Source organism: Papio anubis, chromosome 15 (assembly GCF_008728515.1).
Source record: "Papio anubis isolate 15944 chromosome 15, Panubis1.0, whole genome shotgun sequence".
Classification (NCBI taxonomy): domain Eukaryota; kingdom Metazoa; phylum Chordata; class Mammalia; order Primates; family Cercopithecidae; genus Papio; species Papio anubis.
This window is the reverse complement of record NC_044990.1, coordinates 8,001,313-8,017,110: the sequence shown is the minus strand read 5'-3', so window position 1 is coordinate 8,017,110 and position 15,798 is coordinate 8,001,313. Positions and strand designations below refer to the sequence as shown.

General features: G+C 39.2%; 1 protein-coding gene across 3 annotated transcripts in view; it reads right to left on the bottom strand.

Moving 5' to 3' along the window:
- The window catches only part of MTUS2 (microtubule associated scaffold protein 2), a 620,405-nt gene that overhangs the window by 590,911 nt on the left and 13,696 nt on the right, over window positions 1–15,798 (bottom strand). For all 3 annotated transcript variants that reach the window (XM_021929366.2, XM_017951161.3, XM_021929367.2), the window contains exon 2: window positions 10,499–10,571. The gene's annotated coding sequence lies outside the window, so the exon portion shown is untranslated. The remainder of the gene's footprint in view (window positions 1–10,498; window positions 10,572–15,798) is intronic.

Sequence of the window (15,798 nt, the reverse complement as noted above, 5' to 3'; positions counted from 1 at the left end):
CTTCTGCCATGTTTTTGCCTGTTCAGCTTTGCAAACAAGCTGATATTAGAGTTGATGACTTTCTATCTTCTCCCTCTTAGAGATCCAGGTGTCTTATTTTTACCGACCTAAAACCTGCTTTGAATCTCTGAAATGACTCTCATAACCTCCGGCACATATTTTCCAATTATCTAACTCTGAAAGTACAAAAGGAGTGTTTGGAAAACAAATAAAACGCTATTATCTCCAGGAATATATGCACTTAATCATTCAACCAACAAATACATACGAATTGTGGACTAGGTTACAGGGTCTGTACTAGACACTGGGGATACATTAGTAAAGTTCTCCAAAACATGCTGAGCGATCATCAAAACTATTCACCTGTTGGATTAAATCATAACAAGGCTGTTATAAGAAGACCATGCAGCAATATGGGCTATTCATCCAGGCTAGGGTTTCTCCACTCTGGCACTACTGGCATTTGGGGTCATAAGATCCTTCACGGGGAGCTATCCTATGCATTACAGGATGACGAGCAGCATCTTTGGCCTTTTCCGGTTGGACGCTAGTTGCACAGTCAAAAACGTCTCCAGATACTGTCAAATGTCCACCGGGAGAGTGGGCAAATCCTTGTAGGCTGACATCTAGACCATTCGGGCCAAAAATATCTCTTCGTCAACAGCAGAGGGGTTGGCAGGGAATAGGGTGGGGTTAGAAATACCAATTATTATTATAAAGTGATAACAGGAACATTTACTGAAAGACTCTTCTAAGTTAATTTTCTTTGAAACTCAATAATCACACCCCTTGTTATTGAAAATACTTTTGATTTATATTCATCTCTTTTCCTACCACATTAGATACCACTCACACACCAGGTACCACTAACATTACAACAAGCTTGTTTTTATTATTTAATCCATAAGATAAGTAGTATAATTTAATCCTTTTGACTATTATCGTTCTTATGGTATCTAATTCTATTTTTCAGAAGAGCAATTACTGTCATACAATATTACGGATATAAAACATCACAATCAAACCAATATTGGCTGACCCCCATACATACGAACCATGAGTGGCTTAGGAAGGATGGAGAAAAGGGGCTTGTGAGTCCCACTTCTGTGTTTCCCCATTAACATTCCTTTAAACTATTTTTTTGAAGTTGTTTGTATATTGGGCTATCCCAATAGATAGCAAAGTCTTGGAAAGCCGAAACCAAAGTTCAATCCTTTTGACGTTCTCAGCATCTGGCACAGTGACTATCACAAAGCAGGCATTCTATATATATACACACACACACAAAATTATATATAACATATAATGTATATACAATGTATAACATATATAATGTGTATACAATGTATATATAACATATATTTTATATATATACACACACACATATCCCTGAACTAGAAAAGGAGTGTGTGACAGGAAATGTGGATAAAACATGTAGTGTGGGAAGGGTCTTACATTCCTGCTAAGAAATCGGGGCATCAACCTGCAGATAAATGTATGCGGAGGTCAGATGACAGGAGGGCTGAGCCTGGCCAAGGCAGAAAGCCCTGGTGAAAGCCCACCTTTGACAGTGTACAGGCCTAGCTACTCACCTCCTTCCCACTCTCCTCCCAAGCCTGAGCTTTGCGTAAGATGGGCGCCCAGAGGCTGCATCTATGGGAGGTCCATCCAGCATCAGAAATCATAACTCTGAGACAGCACCAGTCTTCAGGGCTGCTGCATGGTTTCCTTGGACAGTGCCCTAGCAGGACTTGAGACCAGCCAGGAGATGGGCCTGGGAGGTATTGAAAAAGCCAAGAATGAAACAAAGTCTGGGAAGATGCAATCAAGAGAGACACAGATGGAAGAACTAGGTCACACAGGAAAGGAAATGAGGCCTTCCCTGCAAAACCACCCTGCCGACTCCTCATCAATTTGCCAGAGCCACAACAAGACACAGGACGCAGTGGAAATTGACAGGCATGGGGGAGAGGTACAAAATCACAGTAAGTCTCGAAAGTCTCAAAAGTTATCCTTGGTGTCCTCTAGAGGAATCCAGGCCTGACACTCCACTGAGCCCCATTTCTAGAGATCCTCTTACCCTTTCCTTTGGACCACTCGCCTCCCTCTTCCTTCACACTGAGGAACCCAAAATCAGAGCTCCTATGCCCTGTGTCCCTCTATCTGGGAGGCAAAAACTTAGACTCCACACTCATCCCCACCTTCTCATTTGCACTAGAGCCAACCAGAAGAATCAAAGGGGCCAAAAAAAAACCTCAAGTGATATTGACTTTATTGTCAGAAACTCTATATTGTTCATGCCTATTTGAATATCTTCCCACTTTGTCAAAAAAAAAATTACCTTAGATGATTTTCTGGCAGGCTTCTCTTATCATCCTAAACACAGTACAGCACACTGGCTCAGCCGGAACCTAACGAGGAAATGAACTCTTCCACTTCACCCCCAATTAAAACTACGAGAACCACAATGAATCTGGCCCTCCGCACTTTGCTCAGAAAATCCTCATTGATTCACTAAATGTTTATGGATCCCCATTATGTGTAAGACACTTTGCCAAATAACATTGGGAACGAGTAAGACATGGATACACCACTGAGGAAGCATAGGGCCCAGTAAGGAAATAATGTCTGTTCACAAATAACAAGGTGCAAGGTACAGGGATGCATGAGGTATGAAAAATTGCCATGGAGCTAGGAGACACTAGGGAGTTTCATAGACTATCAATTTTGTTATGTTTGCCTTTGAGAGGGAAGATGAGTCCTGATACCCTCTTCCTATTAAGATTCATTGTTTTGTTAAGAGTGCATTTCCTTACTAAATGAAAGACTACTTTATTTTCTGAATGCATATACAAGAACTGCTTCTACATGAAGCGGAAGAAAACATGAGTTCTTCTGACAAGCAGTCTATTAAAAATGCACTGTACGTGGCATATTATTTGCACATCTATAATCGTCTGTGGAGATTAACCTGCCCTGATAATTTAATTTCTCCTCAAGAGGAAAGAAGAAAACTACAACTAAAACATTTAAAAGCCACACACAGCTTTTGACTTGATGGACCGAGAAGTATATCTGTATGTCCTGGTGGATGTTAAAATGTTGGAGTGAACTGAAATGCCTTTTAGAACTTATAATTAGCCAAATGTTTTCAATATAATTCTTTCATGTTCTTCAGTTATTACAGAGACCTGACGACTCCTTTAAACTCCAAAGAAAGAGCTGCCCTGGATTGGGAGACCTCAAAAACTTGGTTTAGATTTCCCCCGTGGCCTCTCACGTGGGTTCCATATTTAAGAAGTGTTCGTTCATTAACAAACTAGTTCAGATCAGTGCAGTTATGTAAATGCCTAAACATGATCCACAGTGCCAGGCTGTAACTCGAGCAGCTCTACTTCCTTACAGGACTCTGTTTAATATGCCCCATTCTGAAGGAGGAATAAATATTTTTTAAGAAAAAAAACTGCATATATGTTTTTAAGCAAAGCAGTTAAATTAGCAAGTCTAGTAATGTCAGGTTCTTAAAGGAGACTTAAATGAGGCTTCATTTGGAAGTGAGAAGCAACATTCACTCTGTAGCAGGCACTGGCACTATTACTGAGTGCTCTCCCTTCTCATTTCATGTAATCCTTACAGAGCTGCAAGCCAGGTACCATCCCCTTTTAAGGTAAGGAAACTGGAACATAAGCAAAGTCACACACTAAAAAATGCCAGAGCTGAGATATGACCCAGAGTGTCATCAAAGTCTACATCGTCCTTCTTTGTGGCTATCTGATGACTTATGTACCCTCTTATTCTGAGCAACATGTATAGCAAGTTGTCTAGGTTAAAAAACAAAACAAAACAGAGAGGGAACACAACAGGGACCTCTATCACAAAGCTGGTCCTTCCATTAGTTTTTACACCATAAAGGATTTTTTTTCCTTCCAATTTCTTTTTTTTTTTTTAGTAATTAAATATATTTTATTTCTAAAATAGTATGCATACATAAAATAGAATTAAAAAGTTAAAGAGATAGTAATATAGTGAAGTAATTTTAAAATACCTAAACATAGGTAAGCAGTTTGGAATGTAAATAACTTAAAGTATTGGCTTTCATGGGTATATAGGGCATGTTATTTTAATCCTATGAGAAAAACATCCTATTTGCTTTCGTTTTAATGCCCTCTTACGGACTTCTAATATTATTTATCCTGATTCAGGCCTATATAGTTCTTTATATTTCAAAGCGATTTGAAATAGTAAACATTTCTCAAATGTCAAAGATAGAACATATTTTTATACTTCAATACTCATACCTAGCTTTATGTGTTATAATGGTTGACTAATTTGGATTTTTTTCAAGTACTGTGAAATTAGCTATTGTATTATAACTTAGAAATAAGTCAATTTAAGATTTATTACATAAACTAAATTATAGCAAATGTAAGTTACAATACCAATATAATGATAATGCAATATAACATCATTTCCAGCATATTTTTTAAGGAATGTGGAATTCCTCACATAATGTCATGGTTGATGGCTGTCTAAAGAATATGAAGCTCTCTATGGTACTGAAATATTCCATTTTCTTTCAGGCATTGGTGTAAATGTGCATGATAACTGCTTCCATGCAGGTGAACGATAGAATAACATTTTAATCCTCACTCTAAAAGGAGGATTGGTCACAGAGAAAAGTGACTTCTATTATTTTCTAAAAAATAAAAGGTGAAGGAAATTGTACTACTTATAAAGTGGTCATTGCTTACCTAGTGACATTTCATTCAACATACATCATTCTAAAAACATAAAATAAAATAATTGACCGTCACCCTGATCTCTCGATATGTCTCTGTGCTGCTGAAAGAATAAGCAAAAGACTAAGTAAATCTTGTTTTCCTTCGAGATGAAAAAAAAAAAAGAATTCTACTTCCCAGAGATACAAGATTCAAAGCTGCTTCATTCATTCTAGAAACATTTCCTGAGTGCTCAATGCACGTTAGGCGTTTATTCGTCAAAGTGTCAGGAAAATGGTAGTGAATAAACAGACAAAATCCCTACCCTTGCGAAGTTTACATTCTAGTGACAAGTGGAATCTACGGCAGAAAGATGAGAAAATGTTGCTGGCCAGGAGCGGTGGCTCACGCCTGTTACCCCAGTGCTTGGGGAGGTGGAGGCAGAAGGATGGTTGTTTGAGATCAGCTTGAGCAACACAGCGAGACCCCATCTCTACAAAAATTTAATTTAAAAAAAAAAAAAATTGGCCAGGCCCGGTGACCCTTGCCTACAGTCTTAGTTTCAAAAGCCTGAGATGGGAGGATTGCTTGAGCTCAGGAATTCAAGATTACAGTAAGCTATGATCACACCATCATACTCCAGCCTGGGTGATAAGGTGAAATCCTGTCTCTAAAAAATAAATTAATAACTAAATTAAACTAAAATTTTAAAAAAGAAAATGCTGGCCAGGCACGGTGGCTCACGCCTGTAATCCCAACACTTTGGGAAGCCAAGGTGGGTGGATCTCCTGAGCTCAGGAGTCCGAGACCACCCTGGGCAACATGGGTGAAACCCTATCTCTACTAAAATACAAAAAAAATTAGCTGGGTGTGGTGGCGTGCGCCTGTAGTCCCTGCTCCTCAGGAGGCTGAGGCATGAGAATTGCTTGAGCCCAGGGGGTGGAGGTTGCAGTGAGCCTAGATTGTGCCACTGCACTCCAGTTTGGGCTACAGAGTGAGACTCCAACTCTCTCTCTCTCTCTCTCTCTCTCTCTCTCTCTCTCTCACACAGACACACACACACACACACACACACGCACACAAATGCTGCAGACCCCTTCCTCCCTCACCATGTGCCAAAGCTGCTTCCCAAGCCATGTGGGGTGGACAAGGACTTCTGAAAAGGCCTTTCTCCTATCCTGGCATCTCAGAGAAATATCCCTATATTAGCAACTGAACATTAAATACACACACACACACACACACACACAAGCAGCATTTTAAAAATCAGGACGCTAAGTACAATGAGTAACAACTACATAAATATGACAGAGAATTAAATACAAAATCCCTTTCAGGCAAAAGCAGATGTTAAAAAGCCATTTTTTAAATGTCATTTAATTCATTCTCCTATCTCCTAGACAGAACCAAGCTCAACCTTCAAAAGAAGAACATAAATGATCTCCCTATGCAAACTCCCCAGCTTCTGCCCCATGAAATCGCGACCAAATGGCTGATGTCAGCTCAGGTCCTCAGTGCTTCTACAAGGAGAGGGCAGAAATCACTGTATTAAGAATGTGCAAGCTGAAGCAATAACTCATATAACACTTGAATAATTACCCATTCATTTTGAATTATTCTGTAATTCCTGTGATAATTTCAAATATGATGAACTCCTTTGACATAATATGAGTATTGCAGGAAGTTTTCCAGGATTCCCATTGTAATTCATCATTAACTGGATGCATGTTCAAATATTACACAGCTCCCTGCTATCTGCTTCTAATAGCAAGAGCAAAGCCACTTCGTTTGCCTACTGGCATGCTTACCCAGTTAATTTCCGAAGATGACACAGTGCCAGCATGACCCAGCCCCCTGTGTGTGCCCTGATGACCTAGTTTAATAAAATCTGGACTCATATCAAACAGATCACAGGTTTAATTCCTGGCTATAGCAGCTACATAACAGTACATACAAGAGAGTAGTGCAGGGAAAATTGCACAGTCTTATGCACCATTTAAAAATGGACAACAAAGAAGCTTATATGGTTTCTATCATCTTAAGAGAACTGCCCATGTGACATTTACTGAATCCACCACTCCCTTTATCCCAATAACCAACATACTAAAATTCTGGGCTCTGGATCTATGAATTTAAATATTAAAATGTGTTTGGTCTTTTTTTTTTTTCCTCCTGTGTTTTCTGCCTAATGAAAAAGATGAATTAGGGAAAGGATTAACCTTACCCTACTTCAGAAAACAGACTCTGTGACCCCGGTGCTTCTAATCTATTCTTGAGGATAATTTTAAAGCAGAAAATAAGATGCACACACTGCTGAGTTTCTTCACATTCTCCAAATCTGAGGTATTTCAATGATTTAGATACTTCTGAATCACAGGACCTTCTTTGATAGAAAAATTAAAAAAAAAAATAACCTTCAGAAATCTCTAAGGTCTCTAGGAAACCAACTGCAACCAACGATCCCCTCACATCTCATTATGTGGCACAAATTTAGTTCTAGGATTCCCCTGGCCTTGTTCAGCTGGTGTCCTCTAATGATAGAATTATCTGCTCAATTTTAAAGCAGCTCTGGGGGATGAGATGGGCTGGTCTGAAATGCATAATATTTGAGAAATGAGAAAGACATTAAAAAGTGGAGCCAGTCAGGTTCCAAAGAGGCCAGAAAGCCTAGTGGCAATGGGCATGGCTGGCTACAACAGTAGCTCCACGCTTCACCTCTCAGAGCTGTAAAATGAGAGCCATGGCAGCACCTCCCCAGATGGGGTTCCGGGCTCAGCACAGTACTGAACTAGGAGCACCCACTGTACATGGCTGTTACTAGCATCTGCACAGGGTAAAGTCATTCTGTTCCATTAAGCACGCATCAAGCACGTGGTGCTCTATACCTAATCTAACATCCACTGCAGGATAACCCACTAACTCCCCTCTTTCAAAAGCTGTGCTATCCTAAATCTCTCTTGCTGCAGAGTATATACATCTTTACAGAATCATCATAAACGATCTCTTCTTTAAAAGAATGAGGACAACTATTTGGACCACGCAGTCACAAATTATTTCAATCCAAAAATCATGAAGATTCAGGACAGTGAGAATACCAGATCATCATCAAACCTATCGTTCTGTTTCATTTTAATATTCATTAAGCCAGTGTTTTCACAAATATTCCCTCTGTGTTTTCTAATAAGGAATATCATTCTCTCTACTGAAAGATAAGGAAACATGAAACACAAAATTATTAGCTCAGTATCACAGGTGCCAAACATCAGATCTAAAGTGCCTTCATAGTCTCACTCCCCTTGGTGTTCCACAGGCAAGGATAATATCCACAAAGTAGGACAGACAGCTAAACAACTGTAGGGATGGGAGGAATTAATTGATCTAAGCCTTCTTTATCTGGTTTCCCTTTTTCCTTCTGCCTCCTCCACTCATTAAAAAAAAAATCTACATTTCTTTCTTCAAAACATAGATCATTTGTGTGTTGAGGGAGCAGAGGGGAGGTCGTTTTAGATGTAAATAACATCGGGGCAAAAATGGTTTTTGAATGAATGATTTTTGTAATCAATCATGTTTCTGTGCTTCTGTATTCAGAGTATCAAATCCTCCACTATATACATAGAGGGGAATGGGGGAGAAGGGGATAAATGATACAGTAAGAAAACAAACTTTGGCCGGGCACGGTGGCTCACGCCTGTAATCCCAGCAGTTTGGGAGGCTGAGGCAGGCAGATCATGAGGTCAGGGATCAAGGCCATCCTGGCCAACATAGTGAAACCTCATCTCTACTAAAAATACAAAAATTAGCTGGGCGTGGTGGCACGCATCTGTAATCCCAGCTATTTGGGAGGCTAAGGCAGGAGAATCACTTGAACCTGGAAGGTGGAGGTTGCAGTGAGCCGAGATTGTGCCACTGCACTCCAACCTGGGTGACAGAGTGAGATTCCACATCAAAAAAGGAAAAAAAAAAAAAGAACGAACTTTTCATCCCACAAAGAGAGGGCCCCTTGAATATCCCTCTGGTCAATTTGTCTCCAGCACCCAAGAAACCAAAAGCTATTACTTAGGCCACATAATTTGTGTCCACAGCCTGGCATCTTTTCCATCTGTCATCTCTTCCTTCTTATGTGTCTTCAGTGCCACAGGGGCAGCTGCCAGCCCTCCACTACCAACCATCCAGCCACTCCAGCGGCCACCACCATCCTCACCACCCCACAACCTCCACCACTTTCACCATGCCTCCAACTACCATGACTGCCACATCCACCTACCTGCACTGCATATGACTTTTCCCCATATCTATTCCAATTTCCTCATTAACTTTTCAATCACCAGTCACATACTCCACCTGCAGCCCCTAAATCTGGCCCCAAAGTATTGCCACATCCCACTTAGCCTATATTTGTCAACCAACATCTATCAAATACACCTAACAGCAACATCATAGCTTTTTGTTTCATCAGAAGATTATTTACAAAAATTTGTAAGTAATGAAGAACCATCCATTATGAATATACTCAACATTCTGAAAGCAAATCTCTTTTACGGAGAAAAACAGTCCAAGTTTAAATCATCTTTGAGAACAAGGACACCACACAGGTGGTGATCTATAGAATGAAGCTTTCGTGATTAAAGTAGGGTGAATCTGAAAGCACATACTATAAATCACCACATGGTAGCAACTCAGTCATAAATTTAGTTTAAAGCACAGTGTAGGTGTTTCTTTCCTAGTTTTAGCCCTAGAAAGTTCAGGCTACCCCTTTGGGACCCCAAACCTATAGCTACTGTGCTTCCGATAAGTTTCTTTCAAGCTACCCAAGTTTCTAGTCAAAGCCAAACCTCAAACTCTTGTTTCTATCCTCTGTCCCCTATGACTAGACCTTAATAAAAAGTGTTCCTTCCTTAGAGTCTATCATGAGTTGAATCCCAACAAGGCAGAGCCAACCTGCCAGTTGCTCAGGTTGCGCACTGTGGAAGAGCACCATGTTTAAGGAGGCATCAGTCTCATCGCAAGCATCTCTCTACTCGTTTAAAAGCTGTTCGTATTTTTATTAACACTTTGATGATTTAAAGATGGGTAATTTGATTATTTATATTACAATTTTCTAGCACATGGCAATAAAATGTCTTGTACTAAAAATCAGTATAGCTGAATAATTTCCCATCAGATGGAAGTGAAATGTCTTACAGAGGGGTGCTTTGGTCTGATTTGCACAAAGTGCCATATGGGCTAGCAGCAGCCTTCAGAAAAGCTTCCCTCAAACGTTTTAAGCTTTCTGTGGTCTTGGCTGTTCACTAAAGCTTCTGCTCTTAGTTTAATGGACTGTTTGCACTGCATTCACCTTTTTCCTCCCAATCTGGTCTTCTTCCCTCAGTAACTTCAGTTATCAAGCACATCCCCTACTTAAAGCTCATGTCCTATGGCTGCCCGTTAATATTACTAAACACATGCTAACATGACCCTTTGTTACAGAAGATCAATTGCTATTAAGCGGTGTCAACTCTAAACACACCCTACCAATTTAAAATCACTAACACGTTACTTGAACTCAGTCAATATCTAACTAGATTCCTCACAGCTTTAAAAAAAAAAAATTAAGCTTTCATATAATTTATTTTCATTGACTTGTTTCATTAATAATATCACTTATTTAAAAAAAAAAAAAAAAAAAAAAACTACCACCAGCTATTTACCTTGAGTTTCAGGAAGTAAACAACATTTGAGAGACAATCACAGGCCCAAATCGAATGGAATAATAAATCAGGTAGAAATCCACATGAACTCACCCTGCTCGCCAGAAAATGAGTTTTACTGCCATTGGTGACAATGGGCCCTAGTAAACAATCCAGCTGTGGAAACCTTAAAAAGAAAAAGATATAGGAAAATTTAGAAGGAGAAAGATTCAGGAAGGCATAAACAGTAATTTCATTATAATAGGTCTTCTCACCAAAACATAAACTTAGTTCAGAAGTCCCTGAATCTATGCAATAATTATACCACAGACTCTTCATAATTGGAGTTGCTTCATCAACTCACCATTTTTTCCATTAGCTGAGTGTAGGATTTTAGAGATACTCAGTCTTATTTCCAGATTAATCCTCAGTGGATTACATGACTTCAATTTTCTTTCTATATTAATCCCTCAAGTAGTTAATGATCTGCAAACTGATTCTTAAATACACCATATAAATGAAGTATCTTAAGGACTTAAGACAGAGCTTTTGTCAAGGGAAGAATACCTCTGATATATGAACAATCATGTCCGTTTTATAGATCTTAATTTTCATATTATGCACCAAATTTATACTGTCATGCTTATCTTCTTCTAATTCAGAAGCAATAAAAAAACAGAGGAACTATGAATCCTACACACAATATTAACATTAATATTAATTAAATCATTAAGAAAACTTTAATTCAAAAAATCAGCAAATAACTCTCTTCTCTAAATTGTCCAACAGGAAGACTAGTTACTAGTGGTAGAAAAGAGACAAATTTTCCTCCCAAATGTTACTGGCATATATACCACAGAATGGCTGCTATTAGTAGGTTGACTTATACAAAATTGCTGATTATTCAACCATTTTTTACCTACACACATGGCAATTTCATAATTTTACAAACAAAAAAAAATAAACAGGATTGAAAACCCCGGTGATTATGAAACAACTACATTTTCTAAACTACCTGTTGCTCAACATACATCATTTTTCTGAGTAACATCAATGGTCTGGGTATGAGTAACTGATTCCATTCTAACTTACCATCAATGGTATCTAAAACATAAGAAAGGAAAGGAATGACCTCCAGCATTTGGAAGGGCTTATGTGTATCTTTTCCATTATTTCTTCCCACCCAGTCCCCCGTTTACTTCCAACCCCCTCGACTTCCCCCTTGCAACATAAGACTCTTTTCCAAGAGCATAGATGTGACAGAAAGAAAAGCTGAGGGCTGGAAGACAAAAAGGTGAGAGGGAGCATGCTGATCTCCAACAGGGGCAGGTGAAAGGGAAAGCAGGCAAGAGCAAGCGAGGGACAAGATGCAGGGGGCAGATGGATGCAGGAATAAGATGCAGAGGGAAGCGTGCAGAAGAGCTGCCCACTAGCTCAGGACAGGCGTGGCCAGGGAGCAGCACCCCACACAGGTCCAAACCCAAGTCCATGGGGCAATGAAGTGAACATTTACTTCTGTCTTGTAATAAATGTAGTAACCCATCTATTTTAGGACCTACCCACAACTACCACCACCAGCACAACAGCATCACAACCACCCCACAATAACGTTAACTCAAAGCATGCACAACGCTAATGGGAGTAAAAACTAGTGCAATCAAGGCCATTTGGGTACCCCAGGTACAGAAAATTCACAAGTTCCCAAAGGACGTTTTCTTCTGAGAAGGAATAGAAAAGGGTTTAAATAATTTTCCCTCCCATCAGGAGACCCATTAAACCAGCAGCCTACTATAAATTGTTTTGTTTTTGCATGAAAGAGCAGCCAGCTGCCAAATGAACTTTTTAATCTCTTTTTAGTACCACCCATTTCTCATTCCCTATTTTTCAGATTAATTATGTGAGGATAAGATGGAGGATTAAAATCAGCATTCTGTGACATGGTCACAGAACGGTGGTGACAAAGTCAAAGTTGATATGCTAGATGAAACCTGTCATTTTGTTCACATCCAATCAGAATCTTAAAAACACGTAAGACCATGAAATTAAATGCAAGCAAAGTAAATCTGACATTCAGAGGCACTCTGTGTTGTTCCAATAGCGACTTTCCCCTTTAAACAGAGATATTTGGATCTGCTGTGGACCACTACAGGGTTGAAGGTAAATGTATCAATGATGGCAATGATAGTACTGATTGTAACAGAAAAAAAAAATTGTCATTATTATTATTATGGGTACGGTCATAGATAAAGAGCTGCAAATAGAACAGCTCTGAATTAATAGACCAGTTGGAATTATACTTTACATTGTGGAATGGAGTTAGAAAGTGACTTTATGTTAACATGGAAATTAAATAAGAGTGTGAACAAAATTAAGGAGTACTGGCTAAGGTCTGTGAAGTCGATATATACATGTGTAGAAGATGTCAGGTATCATTTCAATGAGGCCAATCTATGAAGAGCAACCTAAGAACCAACTGGGCAACATGAAACAGAGTAGCCTGAGGCCACTGGTAATTACCATTGTGATCAGACTAGGGTCTACAAGACCATCGGCCAGGAAACAGTACATGGAAGCTGATGTAAGAGGCAGGAAGAGCTGATGTTACCGAATGGCCCAGAGTCCTAGACAAGAGTTGAGGACGTGAACTCTACACATTGGTATGCAAACCCAAAACAGGTGGCTGCATAATACCCACGGAGAGAATTTGTTAAACATAGATTTGTTAAACATAGATTCCTGGACAACACCCTGAGGCTGATTGTTGTGCTCCAACAATTTATATTCTTGAAAGCTTTCCCTGGGTACTGCTGCAGCACAACTACATTGAAGAACAGGAGCTAGGGCAACAGATGGACACTACCAGAGAAGCACTCTCTCGATTCAGCAGGAGTCTGAGCTGGACCATCAGGTATGCTTCATATACTAGTTCACTTAATCTTCATAGCAACAGCCTGAGTAGATTTCAATCACCCAATGTTGCAGAACAGGAGACTAAGGGAGCAGATCTGAAAGGTCAATAACTTGCCCAAGGTAACAACGCAAGAAAGATCAAATCCCAACTCATCACTTACTTCTTGAAGCTCTTCTATGGGTGTTCACTGTCTAATATGAAATGCATTGTATATAAATTGACTGTATATGTATGGATCTAATTCCAGTTCATAGTCAATTCCATTAATCTATTTGTATAACTTAATAACTTAGCATAAATACCACACTGTCCTGATTAATGTAGCTTGATAATAAATCTTGAACTCAGATAAAAAAAAAAAAAAGAAAAAAGGAATGCATTCTAAAGCCCCTTGCAGGTGCCCTGGAATAACATGGCCCTCAACTCCAGCTCAGCCACACCACCCTTCCAACCAACCATTCCTCCTCCATGTGAACCAAGCTATAAGCAATCGCCTGGGCAGTGCTGTTGCAAGCCTCCTCACTGCCCTTGCTCCTGCCTCCTCCTAGAACGCCTCTGCCCTCATCTACCTCCTCTTCCAAGACGGAGCTCAGACCCCTCCTCTTTGCAAAGCTCTTCCTGACCACCAGCAACTCTTTCCTAGCTAGAAATGACCACTCCCTTCCCTGGGTCTTGCAATAATTAGCACAATAAAACATGATACTTCTCTCCAGTATTCATATGCCTGACCCTATGTAGAAATAGACTATGATTTTTGAGAACAGATGTCAGTAAATATTTTAAGAATAAATAAATGCAGTGCTAGAGCCAAAGCCAGAATCTGAATCTGGATCCAACTCAAAACCAGTGTACCATGCTGCGTCTCTGAAAGCTTTGCATCTACTTTCATGAAAATCACTCTTAACATTGTCAAGACAGTAGCCACTCAGCAAGGGGTGGCCAATGAGCACTTGAAATGTGGCTAGTCTAAACTGAGATGTGCTCTAAGTATGAAATACATTACTTTGAGGATTCAACATGAAAAAATGTAGAATATTTCCACATGAAAAATGATATTTTAAATATTTCAGGTTAGATAAGATATACTAAAATTAATTCCATGTTTCTTTTTGATTTTTAAATGCAGGTACTAGAAAACAGAAAATTACATATACAGCTCATGTTATATTTCTATTGAACAGAAATATACCCTATAAAGTATGCCTTAACTCTTCCTTATTAATAAATCCATTGACATGATGCTCAGCATAACTTAACCTTTCTGAATGACACAGAGCCAGAGCATCAAAGACTGAACTGCAGTGCTGAACAACATGGCCCTGCTAAGCACACAGAGTTTGTCCCGACACCTAAAGCTCACAGAATATTGCTTTCAGAGTTTCACTGAGCCACTAAGCTTCTACTCTACTATAGCTGCTGGCACTTCACATGTAACTCCTCAGGTTTCTTATCTTCCAATCTAGATATTTTACTGAAATCTGAGCAGGACAGGCAGAGCACCTGCCTTGGGGGGAACTAAAACTCTCAGAAATGAAGATAAACAATTTCTTAAGTAACGACTTAACTGATATGTAGCCCAGATAACATAAAATTCATCATCTTAAAAGGTGCAATTCAATGGTTTTTATCATATTCACAAGGTCATGCAAGCATCGCCACTATCAAATTCCAGAACATTTTCATCACCCCCCAAAGAAACCCATACCATTAGCAGATACTCCACGGCCCTCCTTAGCCCAGCCCCTGACAATCAATAATCAATTCTGTCACTTGAATTTGCCTATTCTGAATACTTCATATAAACAGAATCATATAACATGTGGTATTTTGTGTGTGGCTTCTTTCAATTAACAAAATGCTTTCAAAGTTCGGCCATATTGTACCGGAAATCGGTACTTCATTGCTTTTTATGGCTGAATAATATTCTATTGTATGAATACACCATATCTTATTTATCTATTAATCAGTTAATGGACATTTGGATTGCTTCCAGTTTAAGGCTACTATGTACACATTCATGTGCCAGTTTTTATACGGATGTAAGTTTTCAATTCTCTTGAGTATACACTTAGGAATAGAGTTTCTGGGTCATGTTGTTACTCTATGCCTATAATCTGAGTAACTATCAACTGTTTCCCAAAACGGCTGTACCATTTCACAGTCCCACCAGCAGGTATCAGGGCTCCAACATTTCCACATCTTCACCAACACTTAATTTTGTCTTTTTAATTTTAGCCATCTTAGTAGATGTGTAGTGATATATTATCGTGGTTTTAATTTGCATTTCCCTAATGACTAATGTGGACTGCCTTTCCATATGCTTATTGGCCACCTGTGTATCTTCTTTGGAGAAATGTCAATTCAAATCCTTTGTCGAATTTTTAATTGGGTTATTTGTCTTTATCATCCCCCAAAAGTTATACTGTTGAGTGAAATCATTTGTGTATATTCTGGATAGAAGATCCTTATTAGAAGTGTAATTTGCAAAAATTTAATCTCATTC